The sequence below is a fragment of the Sebastes fasciatus genome, chromosome 15 (genome assembly GCF_043250625.1).
Source record: "Sebastes fasciatus isolate fSebFas1 chromosome 15, fSebFas1.pri, whole genome shotgun sequence".
Classification (NCBI taxonomy): domain Eukaryota; kingdom Metazoa; phylum Chordata; class Actinopteri; order Perciformes; family Sebastidae; genus Sebastes; species Sebastes fasciatus.
Window position 1 is genome coordinate 19171520 of NC_133809.1, and position 6000 is coordinate 19177519.

Consider the following 6000-nt stretch of genomic DNA (forward strand, 5'->3'; position numbering starts at 1 on the left):
GCTTATGTGTGTGTGTGAGGCTTGTTTTCTTAAGCAGCCTATGATCCAAAGTTAGACACATTTCCACAACTTATATTTGTATTTCTAAAGCTTTTTTTTATCTCCTCACGTTACTATAAATTCCATTTTTGTGCTTGAGGATGGCAAACATGCACTCTGTCTCCGTCTCCAGCTTTTCCCCCTCGTGCATGTCTATGTTCTCCTCCTTCCCTCTCTCATCATGAAAACTCTGGAATCAGTCAAGCTTAAATGGCAAACCCCAACGAATGAATTTTTTTTTTTTTTCCTGCAATAAATGAGATCCCGAAAGCCCCCCGAGGAAGATTCTCCAGAAATACATGGCATGGCCAATTTGTGAACGCATGCATGCAGAGTGGACACACACAGACACACACACACATACAGATGTTTGTGTTGACAGAACCAGTTCACCAGCTATCAGAGAGCTATATCTTTGCTTGCTTTTCTGCACCGTGCCTTCTTCTCTCTTTCAGCGGTGTGCTGTTATCTAAGCAAAGGTCCCGGCTCTGTAAAGCCCCCCCTCTTCATTGCTTTTGAAAATATTTGAGGCGGTTCAAATATTCCTCAAACGCAGAGAAGACCTTGAATGAACAGGATATTATCAAGAAGAAAAGCCCAATTTTCTTCAGGCCAAAGCAGATGGAAAATTGAAAATTGCTGTTGTCAGTAAATGTGGTAACCAAGGGAAACTGAGGTCACACACCCGCGTGAGTGGCGTGCCTATTAGTGTGTGAAACCATTCGTCGGCCCACGGTGCTTACCCCACACATTCCTCTGATACTTTTCAGCAGGAAAATAGCAGGTATATTATATCCCCCATATTATTAGAGCTCTGTTGTCACAATTACACGTATACATTTATACATATACCTTATAGCAATATGACATAACCCCACATCCCCTCTGATTACAACAAGCCACACATGTGATCCACACACTGCAGTGACCTGCGATCAGCGCGTCTTCCTGTCCCATGAGCTGCTCCGGCATTAAGGAGTGCCATCATTAACGAGGTGACAGACATGCAGAGACAGACAGACAGACAGACAGACAGGGACTTCTCTAATCTGCTATAATCTGCATTAATGCTAAATTATTGAGCAGCCTGTCCACAGCCACGGCACTGCCAGAGAGCAACACTGCTGGCCACATGGAGACATTCATTATAGAAAGAAGTTATTTAAAAGATATATTCACAATTTTTTCAAATCTGTTTTACAGCAAGCCCATACTGTATTTACATTGAAAGCAATATGGTCACTCTGATTGTTCCTTCTCTTCATACTGGCCTGATGCATTTTCAATGGGGAATAAAATCCACAGTCCTCATTTTATGCAGAATGTGTTGGGAAGTTCATCCAAAGCTAACATGAGGCATCAGCAGTCTGAGTTAGACAAATCAAGTTGGTGTCCTCCAAAGAAACAGTCTATGTAGTGTGAAATTCCCTCCTTTTAGTTATGCTAAAAGGTGAAATAGCTCATTAACTGTTTGATGATTGCCATCAGTCACACATCTCCTCTGCTCCTCTATTTAAGAAACTCCAGATTCTTACTATTTATGATATCAATATTTCTCAAATATGTGTTTTTTTTATTTATAAGAATATTCCTGAGCAGTTCAAGACCTATTTTAAAACAAATTCTCAGGTCCATTCTTACTCAACCGGTCAGTCTCGAGATCTTCATCCTCCTAAATTCCTCACTAGTAGAGGTCAATTTTCGATAAGATTTAGGGGAACCAAATTACAGAGTAGCCTTTCACATCTATCAATAAACTGTTCATCGGTCAAATGTTTCAAAAGTCGCTTAAAGGGTCATTTAATTGCTGTTTTGTAATTGCTTTCCCCCATGTTGTCCATGTATCTGTTTTTATGTTTTTTATTTTTTCCTGCTGACAATGTTGTTTGGTTATGATTACCCAGAAGTCGTTATAGATATTTAAACAATATCCTCCTCACAAACACTAACCATACACTTCCACACAACACACACACACTTTTGATATATTTACTGTATTGTTATTGTTGTTATTATATATACATCTTGTCCTAATTGTTTGTTATCACTATTATGTAGTTATATTATTTCTTTATATTAATCTTGTCTCTAAAGGTGGAGGCTTCAGATAAGCCCAGTGGGGTTTTTTGCCTCTGCACTTTATATTATTCATTTATCTTTTTTGTTATGTTGTAGCTATAGTCTTAAATTGTGCAAAATAAACAGATATATCAGGCTCCCAAAAATGAATAGATTGTTTTTTTTTGCCCCAATGCCTCAGCACAGCTTTGTGTTTAGTCAAACTAGCAAAGGTTAGCATAATAAAATGCTAAACCATATACAGTGCGTGGGCTACACTAAGGTGGTGCATCTGGTAAATACCAAAACATGAGTGTGTTAGCATTAATCACTGTGAGCATGTTGTTACCTTGTAGCTCAACAGCCTCATGGACCTGCCTGCATGTCTGTAGACTTGTTACTTGTTACTCTCCTCAAGGAAACACTGTGGAAACAGAGAAGGGATTTATCTAACTCTGAAGTCTCATATTAGCTTCACCCATAAGAACCCGGACCCATTTCTCCTTCAAGGAAAATTATGGGGGCTATAATACAGACTAAATAGACCACATAGAACATATTTCTGAATTTTTTTTCTAAATGTCTTTAAAGACCTGTAAAGTTACATATACGTCACATTGGGCGTTTATGGTAAATGTATTCCTCATTTGAACATAAATCAGCCTGACAGTATTTTTGTGTTTGGTAACAAAAAACTTGTCTTTTTATTTGCATTTCCACAAAATTATAACTTTACTTCTTAGGTTTAACAACAAAATCTTTTTTTCAGATTTGTTTTACAACACAAAAATCACTGTCATCTCCCTGGATGACTGCCAGTGCATCCTGAACACTGTATTGCTTCTTGTTATCCATACTACAGAAACAAATAAAATGGCATTGAAATATAACTGATATAGGGTAGAAAAATCTTGTTTGTCTGTTTATTTTATTTACTGATAGGCGAAAATTGTTTCCTTATACATTTTATTAATAATTTAATTAATATAACATGATTTTTTTGTTAACAATTGTTTTAATATGCCCTGAATTGAACAATATAAAATATATTAACTAAATATCATTGAATCAGCTAAATTAACTGAGCAGATCATAATAATTTGTCTTATTGTGACATTAATGTCACATCAGGTTAAAGGCCCGATGTGACATAATGTCTCAACGATATTCATCTGATTTGTTTTATATCAATTTGTTCAAGAAATGTGATCACAACAGGTTAAATGTAATAAAGGACATGTTATTTAAGTATTACAATTCTTAAATGGCTTGATTCTTACCTTTAGCAACAAAAAATAAGCTTTTTCAATTTAGCTAGTTCTGTCACATGTGCTAACCTGGCACACAGACATCTTGGTAATGTTGCTATGGAAACACAAAATCACATGACCTGTCACATGACCCATCAGAATGTTCAGTATGCGTCACTTAGGGACTCCATGAGTTAAAGTCAAGGATAAAGCTTTATAAGGAACTTTCCAGAACGTTTAAAGGGCGTGTGACACCTATGTCACCGTGGGTTCTTATGGGTTAATAACAAATGCATATTTTGACACACAGGACTACATCCATGGGCGCTCTGAGGTGAAGCCGACATTTTTGGAAGGGTAGCCACGTGGTCACAGGTCATTCAAGTATTCGCTAGAAGGGAGCCAGCAAACTGTGGAAACTTGGTTTTTGCACATCTCAGATCAGATTTCGCACGACCGTCTATTCACCTGTTAGTCGTCCAGGTGCTCAGGCGTGCGACATGCTACTAAAATAAAACAAAACACACCCCTGTGGGCAGCAAAATTGGCTAAATGTGGAGCTACCTGCTGTTAAAGGAGGTTACATTATGATGCGTTCAAGCTTTTTTATGGGCGATGGTAAACTACAAAGTTGTCATGATGTGTTCATATGTAATCTTGTAAAATGTGTTTTTTGGAGACAAACTACAATAAATACAGTTGTTGAGATGTTTTCACAGGAATATAAAATAGATTATAGAGAGGGAATTACTAATTACTAATTAGAAGATTTTTTTTTAAAGGGACTGTTTGTAACTTCTTACACGTATAAATCACCCGAGTCGGTGTCCCATGCGCACTGGCATATGCACGCTCGTGTGTGGCCGGAGTATCTGCTGTACTCTGCTCCTCTGCTCCTCTGCCTGCCTGCTTGCCTTCACACAGCTCGCTCCACCTCACATGCATGCACGCACACTACACACTGCAGAAGAGTTAGTAGCTCTGAGAATATCTAGTGAATGTACAGTGGACGTTTGTGCAAAAAATAACTGCTGCAGCTCCTCCAGACCAACAGAGGTTTTCCGTGTCTTGTGAAGTGACGGGGCTCCGCAGCGAGAAACGTTATCGTCTCCGACCGGGTGCCGGTGTCTCCCCTGTTCCCTCCGACCGCGGTCGGGAGGCTGAAGCAGGAAAAGCCAACACTAGGATCAGCATTGATTCATGGAGAGACCTTGGTCTGGTCAGCTAACATTACTGCCAAGCAGCTGAAATATAGAGTGATATTGTGGTTTTAGCTGACGTGTGTCGCCTCACTGCGTTGAGCGATGCTTGTTCATGTCTATGTAGAGCAAGCGCAAGCACGAGCCCTACGCTGACTTTCGTTGACTTAACGGCCACAGGTGTCGCTGTTAACAAGCATTTCTGATTCTTACAAACAGTCCCTTTAAAACTACTAATTTGAAGAAATGATAGTAAAAATAATCAAATATTTAAGTAAAAATACAATCATTTATTTCCTAATCATTTGAATTGTGTGTTTTTATGCAAATAATCACTATAGATAACAATAATAAAGTAAAAGGAAAATATTTAAGAAGGATTACGGTGGCGGATGAAATTATTTTTCACTAGGCTACACCTGGTGGTGAAAAAAGTTAGTCTGGAGCCTTATTGGTGGCAAAAAAAAATTAAAAAAAAAATTGATGATTGGGGCATCTCTAATTATATTATTAAATGATTGTATAATTTATTATTATATTATATTTTCATATTAATAGCATTGACTTGGAATGAAGTTGATTATTGTAAAATATATATATTATATATTTTACAATGAACCAACTTCATTCCAAGTCAATGCTATTAATATGAAAATATAATATAATAATAAATTATACAATCATTTACATTATATTGTATTGTATTACAATACAATATAAAGTAACTGGTAGCTTAGCTCACTACACTTTCCAAGTAGCATGCCCAACACTGATACTATATATACAACATTTTGTCTTTTGAATGTTATTCACTGTGTAGTGTTTTTGTGTTATTTCAACATTTCTTTTGGCACTCTTAACCTTTACCCTCCAAAAATGGCCAACTTGCTATTGGTGATGTCAGATTCCCATTCCCTAATGGATCCCTTCATGGACAGTAGGAACAATTAGCTACAAACACCTCTATCAATGTAGCCTACATATGGTCATGTGAGTGTTATGTTAAGACAGACTGAAAAACATTTGAGCCTATCATTTAATCTCATAGACTAAATAGCCAAAACAGCTTTGCAGCAGTATAGCCGTAACTCTGCAAGACATCACACTCCAGCCATTTCTAATCGTTCACGTCTTCACCGTGTCGTCTCTCAGGTTATCCTCATCCATCAATCTGTCTGATCGAGGCTCGTCTGTGTCAGGGCGACTGCCTTGTGTAATCATGCCTAAAGTGGAAAAACAGCAGCCCTCTGTTAATCACAATACAACAGCAGGCAGCCACCTCCTGCCAGGCCACTGACAGATATCCATTTACCCTGGAAGCCACCTCAGATGGCCCCAGCAGTTTAAATTACGTTTCCTGTGTTTGTCTGATGTTTTTTTAGGAAATCTCAATCTCGATATTGATACTAATGATGTCCATCTGCCACGCCAAAAGACCACTCTGTGAGACGAAG

At 38.0% G+C, this 6000-nt stretch overlaps 1 protein-coding gene across 3 annotated transcripts in view; it reads right to left on the reverse strand.

Moving 5' to 3' along the window:
• LOC141783441 (regulator of G-protein signaling 6-like) overlaps positions 1-2510 on the reverse strand; it is a 52777-nt gene extending 50267 nt beyond the window's left edge. Inside the window, exon 1 of one of the 3 annotated variants that reach the window (XM_074660751.1) lies at positions 2447-2510. The gene's annotated coding sequence lies outside the window, so the exon portion shown is untranslated. The remainder of the gene's footprint in view (positions 1-2446) is intronic. The other 2 variants (XM_074660750.1, XM_074660749.1) reach the window with 2 other exon arrangements.
• Positions 2511-6000: the final 3490 nt, after the last annotated feature.